At 60.1% G+C, this 19,675-nt stretch overlaps 1 long non-coding RNA gene across 2 annotated transcripts; it reads right to left on the bottom strand.

The window, feature by feature from the left end:
* Positions 1–12,084: 12,084 nt before the first annotated feature.
* Positions 12,085–18,305, bottom strand: LOC103663174. 2 transcript variants are annotated; one of them, XR_005831876.1, is made up of 3 exons: positions 14,244–18,305; positions 13,270–13,454; positions 12,085–12,754 (listed from the first exon to the last, which is right to left on the bottom strand). It is a non-coding gene; the product is annotated as an uncharacterized LOC103663174 (long non-coding RNA). The 2 variants fall into 2 exon arrangements; XR_568686.2 differs by having other exon boundaries at positions 13,270–13,451.
* Positions 18,306–19,675: the final 1,370 nt, after the last annotated feature.

The following is a 19,675-nucleotide window of genomic DNA, read 5'->3' as shown; positions in this document are numbered from 1 at the left end:
GGGGGGGGGATGGGAGCTTATCCCTCCCTCTGTCGCCCAGAGCCTTTTCACTCCTCGTGCTGGTGCCTCCCAGCTAAGGCCCTGCCACGGGCACTGCCAGGCTGTGGTCCAGGGGTCATCTGCTGGGGGACGGTTTTGGCTCAAGAGGAGGGAGCACCTCCGCTGAGCTGCCTGCAATGGGACAGGTGGCCCTGAGAGGCTTCAGGCCTCAGGTGAGCACCTGCCTGTCAGGGCTGCCGCTGTGGGTGGCCTGGAGCAGGCTTTCCGTCCAGGCTGGAACGGTGCTTGGGCGGCAGCATCCCCAGGAAGAGGGGGCAGAGCGCTGCAACACATGCAGGCTTCCTACTGCACATCAGGAGCCGCTGTGCTCAGGCACCCCCAGAGGAGCACGGATGCGGCTGGGAGGAAGGAGCCCTCAGAGCCCGCCCCCCACCACTGACCCTGACCCTGACCACAAGCTGAGGCTGCAGGGTCCAGAGCAAGGCAACAGCACCTCTCGCCCACCCCTCTAGCCCCTGCTGTCCTATAGCCACAATCTTGACGTGAACAGGAGACCTGGGGGCTCTGACCGGGGATGGGGGCGGGGCTCTAATTCCACATAATAACTCCTTATAGAGCTGACCTGTGCCAGTGCGCTCCTGGCGCCCCTCTGGGGGCTGAGCATCAGGACAGTCAAGGATCCTGTGTGGGAGGGCCGGCTGTACCCAGCCGGAAAAGGGGCAGGGAGGAAAAGCAGAAAGCCCCGATTGCCCCCTGTCCCTTTGCTGGGTAGGAAGAGAGCTGGAGCCAAGTAGCTGTTCCTTGGCCGTCTGAACGGGAAGGACATACTGAGGGTCTCGCCCCACATCCAGGGGTCTCCAGGGCCTGTCTACCCCTGTGCCCTCAGCCCACCTTCTTTCCTAGTGGCTCCCCCACCTTCCCTGCACCCCCCCCAATTCCCCAGCCCACCTTGCCCTGGCTTGGTTCCTCATCCATCCTCCCCCACAGGGGGTCTCCTTGGCCCACTTACTCCTGGCAGGGGTCCTGGTCGCCTTCTCCCCTGTGGGTCCCCCAGCCCACCTTCTCCCCCAAGGAATCCCCCTGCCCACCTTCTCCCTGGAAAGTCCCCCAGACCACCTTCTTCTCCTCCAGAGGGGTGTCCGGCCCATCTTCTCCCCCAGGGGGGTCGCCGTGCCCTCCTCCCCGGGCCCACATTCCCAGAGAGGGGTCCTCCAGCCCACCTTCTCCCTCACAGGTGTCCCCCGGCCCTCCTTCTCCCCGAGAGGGGTCCCCCGGTCCTCCTCCCCCACAGGTGTCCCCCGGCCCTCCTTCTCCCCCAGTGGGGTCCCCCGGCCCTCCTCCTCCCCTGCCCACCTTCTCCCAGGCAGGCCCCCCGGCCCACCTTCTCCTCCAGAGGGGTCCCCCGGCCCACCTTCTCCCCCGCAGGTCCCCCGGCCCGCCTTCTCCCCGCGGTCCCCGGCCCGCCTTCTCCCCGCGGTCCCCGGCCCGCCTTCCCTCGGCGGGAGCGGCGGCCCAGGCCGGCGGGCGGAGGCGGCGCCACCCGGGGCGCTGACGTAGAGGCCGCTCGGCGGCCGGGGGTCCCTTCGGTGGGGCCGCGGCTCCCCGCCCGCCGCCCCCGCGCGTCCATTCCCTTTTGTGTCCCGCGCGCGGCCCGGCCCCGCGCACACTCGCGCCCTGCGCCCCGGGGCCGGCGGGCGGCTCCCGGCGCGGCCCTGCTCCGCGCGCCCCGCTTTGTGTGGACGCGCCGGCCGGGGCGCGGGCTGTCGTGCGCCCCCGGCCCCGTCCCGGCCCCGGCCCGGCGCGGCCCCCGCCCAGTTCGCCCGGCCCGCCCGGCCTCGACCCGGAGCGCAGCGCGGCCGAGGGCGGCGGGCGGCGCGCGAACATGGCGACGGTGCCCGTGTACTGCGTGTGCCGGCTCCCCTACGACGTTACCGCTTCACGATCGAGTGCGACGCCTGTAAGGACTGGTTCCACGGCAGGTGAGCGCGGCCTGCCGGCCTGGCCCCGGCCCGGCCGCCCCGGCCGCCCTGCGGCTCCCTCCCCCAGCTCCTGCCCCGGCCCCGGCCCCGGTGCGCTCAGCCGTGCTCGCCGCCGCCGCCGCCGCTGCCCGCCGCCCGCCGGCCGCGCGCCCTTTGTGCCCGGGGCGGGGCCGGCGGGCGGGCGCCCTCGCGCGCCGCACAAAGCGGCCCGGGGCCGCGCCGGGAAGCGCAGCGCCGCGGGCCGGGCGGCTGACAGCGGGGGCCGCGGGGAGGCCGGCTCCAGGCCCAGGCCCGGCCCGCCGCCTCCCCCGCGAAGTTGCAGGAACTTTCCCCGCGCGGGCCCCGGAGAGGCGCGAGCGGCGGCCCGGACGCCGGCGGGCCCGGCCAGGGGGGCGGCCGGCGCGCCCACCCTCCGTCGCGGCCCCCGAGCCCCGGGACGCGGGCCGGGCCGGGTGGGGTGGGGGGACCCCGGCCGGTTACCCCCCGCACCCCGCCTCCCCCCTCCGCCCCGCGGGGGTGGGTGACAGAACGGCGTCGGTGGGGGTGGGGGTGTCGTGGCTCCACCGCCTCCTCCCCGGCCGGCATGGTGCCCCATTCCCCCCTTCTCTGCTCCAGACGGGGACGCCCCGGGTTTGACTTGACCTTATGCGCTCTGGGGGCCGTGGGGTGGGGGGAGGTAGAGCTGGGCTTTGGCCCGTGGCTGTGACCTGGCCCTGTGCCTAGTTTTCAAAGCGAGGCCCCTTCCCACCCAGAAGTAAATGGGGAGGAGGAAGAGGAGGTGCCCGCGGTGCCCAAACTGCTCCAACAGGTTCTCACGTGTTTGGGCCTGGGCAGGACGGGGGCCAGGGGCTGGCAGGGGGCTGGCCGGGCTGTGTGCCCTCCGTGGCTGCCGCCTCGGACCCAGCGCCAGCAGGGCTAGGGGGCGTGGGGCAGTGTGTGCTGGTGGGTGGTCCTGGAGTCCCCAGAGGAGAACGTCCCACTCATTTGAAGGGTGGATGGGCTGTGGCCCTGCCAGTTCCCATGTTGGGGACCCAGGCAGCCAGCTGTGACAGGAACTGCTCAGCTGGGTCAGCGCCAGGCGGGGGTCCCAGCTCAGTGCCTGTGACAGGGACCCCGTGAGGAGGGGGTGGGACTGCTCCGGGCAGGGACTGAAATCCCCTGGGCCTGCCGGCTGCCTTCCTGCCAGTGGATGCCCAGGGCTGCAGAGCCCCTGGCACGCCTGAACACGGGCTCCCCAGAACAGTGCTCATTCACACCCACCAGCTGGCACCTCCTCGAAGTTCATGGCCGGACCAAGGGGGAGAGCTGCCATCTGATCCTTCAGGGCTGTGCAGTTCCAGAGATGCTGGGAAGCTGTCCCTGAGCACCCTGCCTGGGGGCGTCCTCCCCCACTCCCCCACCCCACCCGGGGCCTGCTGAGCAACCTGGGTGCCCAGGTTCGGGGAAGGCCTGGGAGGACCTTGGGCTGCCCAGGGGCCCCCTCCACTGGGTTGGGAAGGCAGGTGAGGTCTGAGCTAGACTTTGAGATTGGGCGTGGGGGGGAACCCAGCAGTGAAGGGCAGGCAGGGGAGAAGGGCTGAGGGCTGGCGTGCCTGGTGGGTGGCATTTGCTGGATTGGCCAGGACAGAGTTGGGAAGAGGTACGAATAGTCCTTATTTCTCACTTCTCAGTGGGGGTCTTTGATTTGATCCAAGGTAGGCACAGGTCATTTCATCAGGACAGATTCATTTCCATCCACGTGGGGTGGCCCTGGGGTCTGCAAAGGGCTGTGCTTTTCCCCCTCCTGTGGGCACATTTTTGTGCATCTAATCAAGGGCCCCTTGCAGGAGTGAGCCCTGAGGCTGTAGCTTTCCCAGGTGGCTCAGGGCAGGTACGGAGATGGGGCTCGCAGGGTGAGGGGTCGGGCTTGGGCCCTGTGAGGCCCTCACAGCCCTGGGCACCCTCCCTCCCTGCCCCTGCATGGACCCCTCTTCTGTAATGGGAAGGTGTGTAATGTGATGACCCTTGTGCTGCCCCATCTCCAGGTACTTCCGGCTGACCCAGGCTTTCTAGATCCATGTCCCGCCTCTACTTTTGTTTACTTTGTGTTCAACAGCTTGACTATTTTATTGTGTTTTGTTTTATTTTATTTATCGTCTTTTATATTTTAGAGAGAGGGAGGGGGTGGGGGGACTCCTAAGCAGGCTCCATGCCCAGCACAGAGCCCAACACGGGGCTTGAACTCATGACCTGAGCCAAAATCAAGAGTCGGACGCTTAACCGACTAAGCCACCCTGGCGCCTCTCGACTCATTTTTTTAAAGTTTATAAACTTTATAACTTTTTATTTTAGAGAATTTTGGAGTTAAAGAGTTACAGAAATGGTTCGGTGTCCCAATACGCGTCACCTTGCCCCCTTTGAAGTTAGCAGCTCACCAGATCATGCTATAAACATGGAAACTGAGGCAGAAATATGGGGGCAGGGCTGTTAACCAAACCGCAGGCCCCAGCAGGTTCTTTAGCCAGGTTTTCCCTGTGCTGCCCTTTTTCTGTTCCAGGACCCCACGGTGCATTTCAGTCTCCTGAATATTTCTTTTAGAAGGAAACTTCGTATCATTCCCTGAAATAGCACATTAGTGTAACTCGCCATAGACGGTACCTGTAAAAATAAACATAACTGTTAAAATAACAGGCTCGGTCTTGTCCCACCTGTGATCCGTCATGTCTCTCCAGGGCACCTTCTTTTGGGAGGACTGGGAAGGGTCTCTGCGGTTACCCACACTCACAGTGGCCTAGTCTTTGCGGGGAAGACTCCAGCAGTGTCCCCAGGCCAGGGTGTGGTTGGGGCAGTCCCATTCTAGGGGCAGAGCCTGCTCCCAGGGTGCATTTGCCTCTTCAGGAAGCCCCAGGCACCCTGAGCAGCAGTCCTGGCATTCCCCACGGAGGTCTGTCTGCTGAGCTGGGCTGGAAGCATGGTCAGCCAGGAAGGTAGGAGCCCATGTGGCCCTCATCTCCTGGGGCTGGGGCACCTTGTCAGCCCAGCCTGCCTTCACCGGCACCGACTGTGGCATTGCCTGGGGAGCTGGCTTTGACTCGGGGAGGGATGGAGTTTGTGGCCAGCCACCTTCCAAACTGTCTTGTCTGTGTCTGGTAGGCGGTGTGGCACCCATGGGTACCAGGGACCTTCCTCCTGCTGGGTGGGCCAGGCACTGGGTGGCCTGTGTCTTCCACCAGACCCCCTGTGTCCTGCATCCCGGCCTGCAGTGAGGCGTGTGGCTGCCGGAGCCGGTCGCTGTAGGGAATGAGCCAGCGTCTCACCTTGTCACCACCCTGGTGTGAAGAGTCCCTGTTTCTGGTTAATGGGAATGATTCTGTTAAAGTATCAGACATCCCAAAGCTTCCTGGTCCACTTCATTCGCCTGTTCTGTCAATTCCAAGGGGCTTTGGAGGCATAGTTGGTAAAATTGATTTTAAGTAACTCGGCAGCTGGAGGTGCTGTGTGAGTCCTTCGGCGACAGAAGTTTCACTGACTTCGTGGTAAATGTTTCTGGATGTGTGTTCCGTGTGGGGTGCAGAGGTCCCTGTGCTCACAAGGCAGATCTGTCCCCTCTCGTGGGGTTTCTTCGAGCAGGGTCAGACTTGCACACGAAGAGCTCCGTGCCAGCCTGGGGGGCCCTGTCCCAGTCCTGAGCAAGACCCCTGGGGGCGTGGGGCAAGGAGGCCGCATCAGCGATGGCCTGCGCTACGTTTCGTCCAGGAGGGGGAGCCATGTTGGGTGTCTGAGCCCAGGAGTGGATGGGGAATTTGATAGGGTTCCTCTGGCTGTCGTGGAGACACTGGGGGACGAGGGCGGGGCCGGGAGCCGGTCCCCAGGTGAGCGATGGTGGGCTCGGTGGGGTGGGGCTGGGGTGCATTCTGGCGTGGATCTCTGATTCTGGCTTGTCCGTCTGTCTGGACTCCTCCTCACAGGGGGTGCTCCCCTTCCTAGGACTGGTTGGCGTTTGTGGGCTCTTGCCATGCCCCTCATCCCACCCGGCTATAAGCTTCTTGGGGCAGAGCCGCATCGGGGTCCTCGGCCCCCACAGGTGCCCGCTGACTCTGAGCAGAGCTCCAGGCTGGCGCTGTGGGCCCAGGGAGTATGTGTGTTTGGAGGGAAAGGAGGGCCCACTAAGGCAACGGTTGTAGCTTCCGCAAGCTGGCTGTCAGGTCCTCGAACCAGGGATTCCAGAATATGGGAGGAGATGGAATCGAGGTATGTTTGATGGGTTTGCCGGGAAGATGATTAACCGTCTTTGAACAAGGAATTCTCAGTGTCTGAGTTTAAGAAGCTCTGAGCAGGTGGGGGTGATGTCCTGCCAGCGTCTAGAGGGCAGAGCGGAGGCCCCTGACTCGGTCCTTAGACTTGGAGTCGGGCTCACTGTGATCGTCAGACTGTTTGCTTTTATTGGAAGTAGTAGCTGGAAGCGTGCTTGGTGTGAGCCTCTGCCCCGCAGCTGGCCTTAGTCGGGGTCGCTTGGGCTCCGGCCCGGCTGCAGATGGCCTGAGACTGGGCGAAGCCCCCACCTCGGCACCCTGTCCTCTGGGGCCATCCCCTCGCCTCTGTGCTCGTGGCGCCTGGCCACATGGCAGGGCTTTATCCCAAAAGAATGAGGGGATCGAGGGTAAGTGTCTGCCAGGAAATGGGGGCGCTGGGAGAATCCAGCTCCTAAAATTCCTGGTGTGGGAAGAGCAAAGCCCTCAGTTGGCTTCTAACTGGCCCATGTGGCTGCAGCCCCCCCCCCCCCCCCCCCCACTTGGGCCGCTCTCTGGCATCAGGCTTCGTTCTCCTCGTTGGTTCTCGCAGTGGCCCAGCTGGTCATGGGGCCGGCCACCTCGTCCTCTCACTCCAAGCAGAGAGGGGGCCTCGGCTCCTCGCGCGGGACAGGTGCACGTGTTCAGCTTGGGTTCCTCTGGCCCAAGGGCCTGAACAAACACTAGCACCGACAACCCCGTTTGCGTCCATGGTTTTGCAGACGGAAGGAAACTCAGGGAGTCACTCACGGCGCCTGGTGGGCAAGCTGGGCTCTTCGTGGCAGCCCCTGAGTCCCAGGTGTGCCTGGCGCCCCACTGGGCCCGCTCACAGCCGCGTCTCTGCCCCTCTCCCCCTCGCTCCTCAGCTCTTTGGCTTGGTGTGGGAGACCCTAACCCTGGTGTACAGTCTGTCCACTTCCCCCCCGTGTGCGCAGTCATCTGAGAAAAAACATGGGATTGCAGCCAGTGACTGGCTTTGACCGCAGAACATAAGGCCTGAAGGTCCTCGCGGTGTTTGTCTGGGCGAGTGGAGAAACCAGCCTTTTATCTTTTTTTTTTTTTTTGTAAATGGGACTAAAATTCACACATTGTGACCCTGAGTATTTTAAAGTGCGTGGCTTATGGTATCTGGTGCGTTCAGAACATTGCGCAGCCATCGCCTCTGTCCGGTTCCCAAACGTTTTCATCACGCCAGAAGAAAACTCCGAACCCTTAAATCAGCAGCACGCCCCCTGCCCCTGCCGCGCCTCCACAGCCCTGGACGGCCGTCCACGTGTCTGCTCTGTCCAGTGGATTTCACTGTTCTGGACGCTTCCTACAAATGGCCCTACAGTATGGAACCTGTGTGCGGCTCCTACCACGGTTCCTCCGTGTCGTGACAGGTGTCTCACGGATGCTGTTACGGCTGAGCAGTACTCCGTCGGGCCGACAGACCGTGTTTGTTTATCGCCTGTTGATGGACGTTGGGGTTTTCCCGCCCATGTCAGCGGTGCTGCCGCGAACACTCACGTACAAATATTTGTTGGGAGACCTCTTTTCATTTCTTGGGGGAATGACTGTGTCCTGTGGTTATTGTGTGTTTCACTGTTGAAGTGACCACAGCTGGTTTCCACAGCGGTGCACCGTCCCGCATTCCCACCGCTGACGTGGGAGCCGCCTGATACTGCTTCATCTTTGCTAACACCTGTTCTTTCCCACTTTTTAAACCACATGCCTCCGGTGTCTGTGAAGTACAGTCCCATTATCGTTTTGATACCCATTTTCCTAATGGCCGATGATGTCGAGTGCGGTTTCATGGGCTCGTCGTCCCTCTGTTTGCCTTCGTGGGAGACACGTCGGTTGAAACACTTGGCCCATATTTAAATTGGGTTATTTGTCTTTTTATGTTGAATTGTGAGAGTGTTTTATATGTTTCGGACACTTATTAGATACATGATTTGCCAGTATTTTCCCCTTCTGGGAGCTGTCTTTTCACTTTGTGGTAGTGTCTGTGGACGCACCAAAGTTTAATCTTGGTGACGTCCAACTTAGGTTTTTTCTCCTGTTGCCTGTGCTCTTGGTGTTGTATCTAAGAATCCAGTGTCAAGTCCAAGGTCATGAAGATTTCTTCTAAGAGTTTTAGAATTTTAGCTCTTCTATTTGGTTTTTGAGTTAATTAATTTTTATATTATTTGAGGTAGGGATCACCGGCATTTGTTTGCAAGTGGACATCCAGTTGTCCCAGTACCTCTTGCTTAAAAGACCATTCTTTTCCTGTTCAAAGTCTCAGTAGCCTTGTTGAAAACCATTTGACCTCATGCACGGGTATTTCTTTCTGGACCCTGTTCCATTCCGTGGTCCGTGTGTCTTTCGTTACACCAGAGCTGTGTTGGTGACAGCAGCTTTTTGGTAGGTTTTGAAAATGGGAGGTGCGAGACCTCCAGCTTTGTTCTTTTTAAAGTACTGTTTCAGCTTTTCAGGACTCCTTGCAATTCTGTAGGAATTTAAGGATTGGCCTCCGTTTCTTGGGAAGGGGCTGTGGGGGTGACGTCTGACCGATATTACGTGTTCTGGTCCCTCAGCGCGGGGTGCCTCTCCATTTACTTAGATTTAGGTCTTGGTTTCTTTCAGCGGCAGTTTGTAAACCCTTCGTCCTGTCGTTAAGCTATTGCTACATGTTTGACTCCTTTGGGTGCAACGGTAAAGGGGGTCATTTCTGTAACTTACTTTTTGGATCATTCATTTCTGGTACTTTTACTCCTTTTTAAAGAAATCACCTTGTAGCGACCGAATGTTCAGAGCGAGGCATGTGCAGGGCATAGGGGTCATGGCTGTGCTGGGGCACGCACACCCATGGACGTTTTGTGCCCGTGTGTCCACACACATGGGGTGGGGAGTGCTGTCCTTTATATCGTGTTTGTTCGGCCTCACCCCTGTCACATCCTGGCATTTTCCGTACACTTGTGTGGGAGGGCCCCATGCAGGTCTCCACCTCCTTTAGCCTCCCCTTTGAGGAAGCCGCGGTGGGGTGGGTCGAGGCCCGCTGCTGGGTCCACGCTGCACGCGGCCTTGCTGACCTTCCCAGTGCCCCGAGAGTGGCGGTGATGGGCAGTGCTGATTGGGAGCGGAGCCAACTGAGGTGTGAGAGATCAGCTCACTGAGGCTGACACCACATGGGCTGGACAGCAGCGTTGTGCCCCCAGAGACAGGGTGCTGCGCAGGACCCCAGAAGGTGGGCAGGCCTCAGGGACATGAGCCTGCAGCATGGCTCAGCACTGCTCCCTGGGCTGAGTGGGGCACGAGGACAGTGATTGAGCCCCTGTGACAGTAGCCTGGGCTGTTGACTGAACCCTGAGTTTATGCTGGGCTGTCCAGCATCCCCAGGAAGCTTTGGCCATGGTCTCTGGCTGTGTGCACTGGGACTGGGTCTTCCAAGTGGGGTACCGTTTTCTGCTTCCCACGGAGACACAAGGTGGCCCTCATTCCTTCTTGTGCCTAACATAGCATGGGCAAGTGTGAGCATTGCGAAGGTGCCTGGGTTCCCTGGGGCCAGTCTGCAGCTCGGATCCCCCACCCCGCTCTGGCCGGCAGTCCAGACCAGAGGGCACCTCGCCCGGTGACGTGAACGCTGATACTTGGAGCTCTTCTTGTCACTTGCCTGCTTTGGCCCTCGTTTTGCTTCCCCTTGGACACCCCGTTGAGGCATAGTGTGGGTTTGGATCTCAGGAAGCTGGGCTGAGCCGGAGGGCCTCGAGAAAGTGCTTCCAGGGAATGGTAGCACACCCCTGGCAGACTCAGGGCCCTTTGTGTCCAGGCCCCACTCACCGTCTTCCTGGGCTGACCTGCCAGCAGCTGGAGTGAGGACATGGATTCGGGGGTTCAGGTCCCATGTCCCTGCAGGAGTGACTGAGGCCAGGGGTCCTGCAGTGTGACACTTGGCATCCTGGAAAGATCCAGAAACTGTAGCCTGATGTAGTCTGCCTCCTGGATGAACAGGGCTGGGGAGGACGCGGGGAGGCTTCCTGAGAGCTCCCAGACCTTTGGGGAGGGGGCAACACGGGGCCGCTTTGGAGCCTCGTGTCAGAGTCTGGAAGCTCCAGGGCTGGTTGCCATTGGTGTTTGGAGTCTCTTTCCCGACCGTCTGGCACCCTGCGCCGACCTGCGCAGCTGTTTTGGAGTGAGACTTGTGACAACAGGGGCACCCGGGAGGTGAGGGCATTTCCTGCCACTGGTCTGCACCCAGTCCCGGGCACTTCCTGGCTGCGGTCCCTTGTTCTCCCAGCGACTCCCGAGGGCACTGGACCCGGGTCTGCGCAGGGGAATCTGGCTGGGAGAGGTCACCTAGCCCCCTCTCTGACCCAGCCGGTGAAAGCCATGCCGGTTTTGTGCTACTGGCAGCGAGGACCCCCCCGGGTCTCGGACACTGGCGGTGATGGGTGTTGGCGTGGCTCCTCGCCTGCCAAGTGAGGCAGCCGTCGGGTCATGAGTGGGCACCTCCGGCCCCAGGCTCTGTTCTAGGCCCTGCAGGCAGTGTTGGGCACCCTCGTGCTGGGGCGGCTGGGCGCTGGCCAGAGGCCACTCAGAGTACCCTGTGTGTGGGGGGGGAGAGGGGTGGGGAGGCGCCCTGGGATGTGAGCCAGGGGTGGGAGTTCCCATTTTGTTCTCCACTCAGTGGGATCAGGACAGGGCGGGATGTTCTCTAGTGTCCATCAAGGGAACCAGATTCCGCCCTAGTGCTGCAGGCTGTGTAGAGACCAGGGGTGGGGGAGCGCTGGTGGGGAGGCAGAGTTGGGGGGAGCCCTGGGGCGAAGGGGGGAGAGATGGCGGGTGAGGTCCTGGGGGAAGATAGGGAGCCTTGGGGGAGGGAGGGGGACCCTGGGGGAAGAATGGGGGAGGGGTGGTGACCCTTTGATACCAGTCTGGATGCTCGTGGGACAGGCCCCAGCCTGGCGCCGTGCTCTCCAGCACAGCCCCCACCCCACCACGGCCTGGGACCCCCCCTTGCCTGCCCCCCTCCCCAGCCGTCTGTGCTGCCTGCTTGCAGTGCTGGCATCAGGCGCGTGCGTGTGTGTGTTTTGGGCCCAGGCCTGGGATGTGGAGTGGACGTGTGAGTGACCCGCCCTGGGCTGGGGTGCGTGAGGCATGCCTACGGGCGGTGCCGTATCTTGGCAGCTGGCTGCGGGACTAGGGCTCCGAGGGCCCTTCACCTGGCTCCTGCCTTGAAGGACAGCGGCTTTGTGCCTGACCTTGGCCAGCGGGTGAATGCTGTGTGTCCTCCTCTCTCCCTCCCCAGACTGTAAAACTTCTGGGGGGCCCTGACAGCAGTGCCATCAGTGACTAGCAGGGTTCACTTCCGGGGGCCCCTCTGGCTGGCAGTCTGGGCTGGGGTGCCTGCCCTGCCCACCCCGTGTTCTCCTGCTTCTCCCAGCACGTTCTCCCTCCTCCAGGACCACACGCTCCTCCACACTGGTCGTGGGCGTTGGGGGATGGGGTGGGGGCGCCCTGTGGTCCCCGCCTCGAGTGTTGGATGAAGGCTTGGAGCGGGAGGCCAGCAGAGCTGGGGTGGGGTCAGGCTGAGAAAAGACTGAATACTTGAAACTGACCCCAGACAGGACGCATCCGGAGAAGTAGTGTGTGTGTGGGGGCAGGGTTCGCTGGCCAGGGCTCTGAGCACACGGGGCGGGCGCTGCTCCTCGAGCCGAGTGTGGAGCACTCCGGCCTCTGTCCCCATCCCGGGGTGCCTGCCTCTAGGTGTGGGGACACGCTGGGGGCACAGGCGTGTCCCGGGGGTCTGGCGGGAGCCGCTGAACTTCATCAGGTGGGAATCAGAGCTTCTGACTTTTATTTATTTACTGTGATAAAGGAGTAACTGCTTTTATTCATTTAAAAATGGTCGAGGGGATGAATTTGCAGATGCGACACTAGCACATGGTGTTTTAAAACGGAGAGTGTGTCGTGAAAAGCTTGCCCTCCCTGGAAGCAGCCTGGTCCCAGCTTCTTGAGCACATGAGAGGGACTCCTGTTGGGCAGCCCGCCCCGCCACCCCCGCCCCCTCACTCCGCAGGCGCTCTGGCCACCGGCCACGCGGGCTCGTCCTGTCTGCTGGCCTCCCGGTTGACGTTCAGCTTGCGTCTCACCTTGAGCTCCCCCAGCTTTGCTCAGGGCATGTCCTGGGGTCTATGGTCATCTGCCCATGTGCAACCGTGCCTGTCGGACAAGTTCCATGGCGGAAGGGCGCCGGTCGAAGCGTACAGACGACATTGCAGGTTGTAAAACAGGCAGGTGGACGGTGCAGACTCCCCCACTCAGTGGCCCCCGTTTCCTGAGCCTTTTTGTCATGGTCAGTTCAGTCTGGAAGGCGGTGCGCCTCGCTCTGGTGTGGAGGGTGTGCTTGTCGTGTCTGCGCCGAGCGTCTTCTCCCACCATCCCATCCGGCTGCAGCTGCCGGTTCTGGAGTCGTTCCTGCCTGCGACAGTGGGGTTTCCTAAGTGGCCCCGTGCTTTCCGATGAAGCCAGAGAAAGCAGGACCTGAGAAGTGAAATGAGAGGCAGCCTTCCCCAGATGGACACGGCGTTCCCGTCCCTCCCACCTCCTGCTCCACGGCCAGAGACCCCCAGACCTCCAGGGCTGGCAGGGGTTGAAAGCTTGACTGTTTACTAAATATCCCTTCTTCCTTCCTTTTGAGGCCTGTTGTGAGGTGAGGCCTTATTTGCTTTTTTTTTTTTCCTTGTAAACGTTTTAATTTAGATTTGTTTTAGGTTTACAGAAAAATTGCAGACATGGTAGTTTGTGCGTACCCGGCTCAGTTTCCCTGACTGTCAGCACCACGTGTCACCACCACGCCCTGGTCATAGCTCCCTCAGCAGCCACTCCCTGTCCCCGTCCTCCCCACCTGCCCACCGTCCAGCCTCCTCCACGTCCTGGTGCCAGGCTGGCTTCTCACACCCACCCCTCTGCGTCGTGATCCTGACACTGAAGACCCTTTGTGGTTTGTGCACCATCGAGGAGCTGTGCCTCTGACCCTTGTGTGCTCCCCCACGAACCTTCACACGCTCCAGCTGTGCCCTCGCCCCGACGTGGGCGGCCTGATGGTGGCGAGTCCTGGAGCACGGATGAGGGTGCGCTGCACTTGGCCCTGATTACACCGGCTACCACGTAGGGTCGTGATGCTTCCCTTCAAGGATTCTTCCAGATCCCAAACTTGTGTTGTTTATTAGATTTCAATCTGCTGTTTGGAAAAGAAGGATGTAATTAGACTGGTCTTTGGAACATCCTCGGAAGAGCCGACAAGAGCGTGGCCTGGGCCCCAGCCTGCGCCCGAGGCGGGTGGCGCTGCCCCAGAGTAGGGTGTGTGAGCCGCCCGGGGAGCGCCAGCCCCAAGGCCCCTCGCTCCTACGGGAGGGGGAGGCTGCACAGCCGTCTGCCCCTCTCTCAGCCGGCGCTGTTTCCAGACCTTGGGCTGTCCTCGCAGAAGGGCTAGAACCCCCATGGTTGGTGCGGACCTTGGGGAAGGGCCCCTGAGTCCCAAGCGGCACATGTCTAAGTGCGGGCGGCCCTGAGCCCCACTCAGGACACCTCCCGTGTGGCGGGCATCTGTCTGCAGTGGGCTGCTGTGGCCACTGGGCCTGAGGTGGTGGGGCAGGAGGAGGCAGCCGGATGCCTGTCTGGGTTATCTGCCCAGGCCCCCTCCGCAGGCCCTTTGTGTGACCCAGGGGCCTGGCCGGCTCCCAGAGGCCCCTTTGGAAGCACGGTGAGGAGCCAGTATTGCCAGCAGCTCCCGGAGCTGGCGGCCGCCAGAGGCCTGAGGGGGAGGGGAGGCAGCGCCAGGCCGCCTGTCCCCTTGCCTGGGCTTCCCTCCTGACACTTAGGGGTTCGGGGATTTGGGTTCATTCTTAGAGTCCTGTGAGGTCCCGGTTGTGCCGGAGGGCGCTGTCCCTGAGGGCTTGCGGCCAGCACCCGCATCCATGCCCCGCCCGTTCGAGGAGGAAGAGCCTCCCGCACGTGCCCCCCGCGGCACCTGGCGCCTGCCCTTCCGTCCTCACTCGGCAGGAGAACCCTTCAGGGCCTTCCCGGAAGCATGCTGTGGGCGGTGCCGTCGCCACGAGGCGTGAGTGCGCGCCTGCTTCCGCGCTTGCCGGCGTCCTTCCGTGCGAGGTACGTGGGTGCAGCGCGCCCTGCGCCGTGATGGCCGCGGTCTGTGTGTGTCTCCTCCCGCCGTTGGACCGCTGCGTGAGCCCGGCGGGGTCCCCGAGTTACAGACGCACACGATGCTCGGTGTTCCCAGCGCAGCCCTGGGCGGGCGGTGGCTGAGTGCGGTACCTCTGGTGCGCCGTCCCTGCCCCGGGCCCCACACCCCACAGTCGTGGCCACTGGGGTGCCGGGGCAAAGCCTTTCGGGGTTCCACATCCCAGTCTCTGCTTTTCTTGTCACAGATGGTTAAAAACCAATGGCAAAGAACAGATTCTAGAATGTTGCCGCGGGCAGCCCCTCCCGGCACACCAGTGTCTGCTCCTTGGGGTGCAGCAGGCCTGGGACCAAGCCGCCTGTCCCTCACACCTTCCAGGCTGACGTCGCAGGGGCATGGTGGGGACTGAGGACCGGGCCGCCCCTCCCTTGCTCTGGAGTCCTGTTCTGTTAATGGGACCTCCACTGCTTTTGCTCTTGGGTCCCAGACCCTGTGGGTCTCCGAGGGCTTGAGGGGACAGAGGGCTGCAATTCCCAGAGCTCCCGACAGAGGCGTCGGCTCCGCATCTGCACCAGGTTGGTTTCCCTAGAAACTGCTCCTCCGCGACTCTCTGAAACCTGCTTCTGATTCTTAAAGGGACCGTGCCCTTTATCTGGAACATCTGTTGAAAATCCACTGGAGCAGGTTTCAGAAATGCAGAGAGACGTTTTGAACGTTGATGGAAGCTCTGAAGGACCCCAGACCATCGGGCGAGCAGGTCGGGGGATGGTGAAGTGGACCGAGGCGTATGCACAGGAAGCGGTGTGTTCACGGGAAAGTGTTTCCACTGTGACATTTGACATTCGAGGGAAGGAAAGCGCGAGTCAGAGTTGGTGTGCATTAATTAAAACACACCTGAAGGAAGTATGCCCACGTGTAAACAGGGTTGAGAGGAGGTGGGCTTCCTCTGGTCGTCCAGCACGGGGCCCCCCAGCACAGGGCCTGCCTCGAGGCTGGCTCTGCTGGGCCGCCACATGGCTTGTCTGGTGCTCAGGTGTCCGCCCATGCCGACCCAGGTGGCTTCTCAAGGACCTGCCGCAGGTGCACTCTGTGGGTGTTTGGGTGGCTTGGCCACCGCGGAGCCCAGGAGAGGGCACAGGGCAGCAGTCCCGTGCAGGGGCTTGGGGTCACCTCCAGGTGACACAGGAGGGCATGCCCCTGAGAGGCTGCATCTGGTGCCGTCCTGTTGGCCTCGCCCTGCCCCCACAGCACCGGGGTGGCTCCGCTTTCCCGGGTGTTTGCCCCTGTGCCCTGCCCCCACAGCACCAGGGTGGCTCCGCTTTCCCGGGTGTTTGCCCCCGTGCCCTCGGGAGCTGGGTTTACTGTGCGTGTTCTTTGTAAGTGTTGTACTGTAGCCTGTTGGCCCCTCAGCATGGGCCTCGGTGAGCCGACCCGGCCGGACACCCTCTGTTGTCGTGGGTCCCTGGAGTGGGATCCGCTGGGAGGGGGTGGAGCAGCGAAGACAGCTGTCCCCGCGCCCTTCAGGGGCTCCCAAGGAGGGCCTGGTCTTTCTGTCCGGGCCTTCACCTCCCGGTGCCAGTGACGGGCAGGGGTCAGGCAGCGCTGGCCTGGCTGGTGACGGCGGTGCACCCCCAGAGCAGGCCCCTCCTAGTAGCGTACCCCAGTGGGACCCAGGCTGGTTCACGCTAATTGCAAGTGAGTAAGTGGTGGTGAGGCGAGGAGAGGGGCTCTGGGGGCGGGAAGCTGTGGGGTTCACAGCTCAGCAATGGAGCACTGTGTTCCCTGTTTGAGGGCAGCTGATGGTCGACCCGCACCTCCCCTTCCCTGCTCTGCACCAAGGTGTGCTCCGCAGCAGCCGGGCTGGGGGCCCACCCTTCACACCAACAGAGAGTCCCGTGTTTCTTTCCGGGTGTTGATGTGGTAAAGGGGAAAGTAGCCACCTATAGACATACAAGTCCGTGTTTGGGATTGCTTGGCCCTTCTCAGGGGCAGCTGTGTGGTGGCAGGAGGGTCTGCCTGGCCCTGAGAGGGCGCAGAGGTCGGGGCCGTGCCCAGGGAGTCCAGCAGGCGGGGAGGGCCTGAGCAAGGCTCGCATGCTGCTTCTGGGGGTGGGGGGAGGGAGGGAACTGCGCGTCCCTGGCGTCCAGGCGCTGGGCTCTCCCGTGAGGGGATGCACCAAGTGCGTCTCCAGCCACCTCTTTTGGGCGTCCTGCCCATCCTGCACGTCCAGGAGCAGAGCTGTTGGGCGTCCTCTTCGGCTGTGTGTGCATTCTGGAAGACTCTGGTCCGCCCTCTGATCCGAAGTATTAAACAAATGTGTCTAATTTGTTGCTTAAAGTGTTCATGGAGTTTTAGATTCTAGTGTCGTTCATTTCCAGAAGTTCTTGTGTTTGCAGGTTTGTCTGACCATCTCTTCCGCTGAGTGTGAGTGCCCCCCCGCCCCTGTGGTCCTTTAAAAGGACTTTGTGTTCTCTGTGAGTTGGCTCTGTGACTGATGAGGGCTAGTCCTGCTTTCCCTCATCTCCTGAGTTTGGAAATTTGAGCTGGGGGAGTGCCCTCTGTGGCGCACCTGCCCCTCAGTGTCACTTCCCGCCCCTGGCGCCCCTCCCGCCTGCCGCGGCAGTCCCGCCCCAGCGCAGTGCTCATAGGCAGCCTGTGCGACCGCCGGCCTGGGCAGGCCTGGCCGGGCCTGGCTTCCGCACCTGCCGGCCAAGGCCTTTCCGGGGGCTGGCCCGTGGCAGCAGTGGCGGAGGCAGAGGGACTGAGGAGACTTCCATCAGTTGACCCTCCTGTAGCCTTCTGAGGAATGAGGCCCAGCAGCACTCCCCCACCCCTGGGCTGCCCTGGGCCCGGCCTGCAGGACGCACAGCCACAGACATGTCCCCAGGTTGCAATCCTTTCCCATTTTCCCCTGGCCTCAGATTTCCAGGGCATGCTGCCCAGGAGTCCCTCCATGGCTGGTAGCCCCCCTCAGGTCATCTGTGTGGGGCACTGGGGGCCCCAGAAGCACCGCAAAACATTGTCCTACTGTCTTGGGAGTGTGTGTTTGGGACAGAGTCTCAGCAGACAGGGTTTGGGTCAGAGGCTCCTTGCGTGGCTGTCGTCCCACGATGTTGCTGCTTAGGGGCGGCTGTAGCGCTGGGACAGACAGGTGGGGCCCTGGGGAGACAGAGCCTTCTAGTTGCCCCAGAGCCTGGGCTTCTTCATCAAGAAGGGAACCCCTAGGTAGTCTGGACTGGTGGGGGCACAGATGTGGGAAGGGTGCTGAGGAGTGGATGTGGATGCCCAGGTCTGCTGCCTCCCACCGAGGCCCCTGGGCTGCAGAAGCGGCTGGCCTGGCTGATGGCACTGGTGCCCTGGGTCACATGGCACAGGTGGGGCACAGCCCAGCTCTGCATATCTGCCCCCCCACCCCAGGGCCTGTCAGTGCTTGGCTGGCCAGCGAAGGGAAGAGACAGTTGGCTCCTAGCTGGGATGGGCATTTCCAGCTACAGAGCACAGGGTGTTCACAGGCAGTGGACACAGTCTGTCCTGTAGCGGTTTTTAAGGGGCCATGGCCACCCCCCTAGAATGCTGCTGATGCTGGATTCCTCCTGTCCACACAGCTGGGGTCGTGGACTGTCACTTCGGCTTCCCTGGCCAGCCCTCACCTGAGCTTCTGGGGACCATGCCTGCCCCTGTAATCTGCAGACTCAAGTGGCAACCCGTAGCCAGAGTTGGGGCTTGCAGGGGTGCTTCCTGAGTCCCTGCCAGTCTGTCCTGGGGCAGGACCCTGCACCTTTGTCCAGCCCACCCTTACCTGCACACCTGCACAGAGAAGGAAGCCTTCCTCGCCCTCAGGCTGGCCTTCTCCAGGAGCCTGTCCTGGTCCTGCAGGAACGCCTCTCAGGCGGCCTCCCCGGGGCCCGGGTATTTTCTGTTTTGCAAAGTTATTAATTATTGATTCAATTTCTTTTATAGATGTAGACTAATTAGATTATTTATTTCTCCTTGTGTGAGTTTTCAGTAGATTGAATCCTTCAAGGAATAGATTTTTTTCATCTAGGTTATTAAATGTGTGGGCATAGAGTTGTTCATAATATTCCTTTACTGTGCTTTTAATGTTTGTGGGATCTGTAGTGATGGCCCCTCTTGCATTTCTGATATTAGTAATTTATGTCTTCTCTCTCTTTCTGTTAACTTGGATAGAGGCATATCAGTGTACTGATTTTTTCAAAGAATCATCTTGTGCTTTCCTTGACTTTTCTCTATTTATTTGCTGTCTTCAATTTCATTGATATCTGCTCTCATTTTCATTATGCGGTCTGCTTACTTTGGATTTTCTTTTCTTTTTCTAGTTTCCTCAGGTGGAAGCGGAGATGATTGGTTTTAGATGTTCTTTTGTAACATACGCATTCGACACTATGAATCACACTCTAAGCGCTACTTTCATTGCACCCACAAATCTTGATAAGTATTTCATTTCCATGTAGTTAGAAATACTTTAAAATTTTTCCTCAAACTTCTTTGAGTCTACGTTATTTAGAAGTGCATGATTTCATTTTTCCCCCTTTTCTAGCATATCAATAAGACTTCTTTTTTAACTTTTTTTTTTTTTAGCAGTTGCCCTTGCATTTGCAACATATGTCCTTATGGCTAAGCCTGGCCCACTTGCAAGTATGCTGTTAAAGATTGTGCAGGCTCCTCGAAGCATTCCCAGATCCTTCCTCTGTCCTTGTGCAAGTGCTGCCGTCTATGTCATTTATTTCTAAGCCATAATCAAGTACATTGTTGCTACTTTGTTTTGCACAAACTATTCTCTATCAGTAACAATATGAAAAATAAAATATTTTGTATTTCCTTAATTTATGCTTCTCTAGCACTCTTCTTTTCTTTAGAATATCCAAATTTGTGACCTATATTCTCTCCTTCACTCTGAAGGTGGTTCTTTAACATTTTTTCCAAGGCTGTCCTACTGGTGATAAATTCCCTCAGTTGTTTGTCTGAGAAAGTCTTTGTTTCTTTTTCACTTCTGAAGGATAATTTTTTAGGATACAAAATTCTAGGTTGGTATTTTTTTTTCTTTCAAATCTATAAATGTTTCACTCTGCTCTTCCTATTTGCATAATTTCTAAGGAGAAGTTTGCTATAATTTTTACTCTTGCTCTTCTGTAGATAAGGTATTTTCCCTCCACGGCTCTTTTTATTTTCAAGATTTTGTCTTCATTTCTGATTTTCTGCAGTTTGAATATGATTTGCTAAAGTGTATATTTGTTTGACATTTA

This window comes from Ursus maritimus, unplaced genomic scaffold, assembly GCF_017311325.1.
Source record: "Ursus maritimus isolate PB19 unplaced genomic scaffold, ASM1731132v1 scaffold_34, whole genome shotgun sequence".
Taxonomy (NCBI): domain Eukaryota; kingdom Metazoa; phylum Chordata; class Mammalia; order Carnivora; family Ursidae; genus Ursus; species Ursus maritimus.
This window is presented reverse-complemented; position numbering and strand designations above follow the sequence as displayed.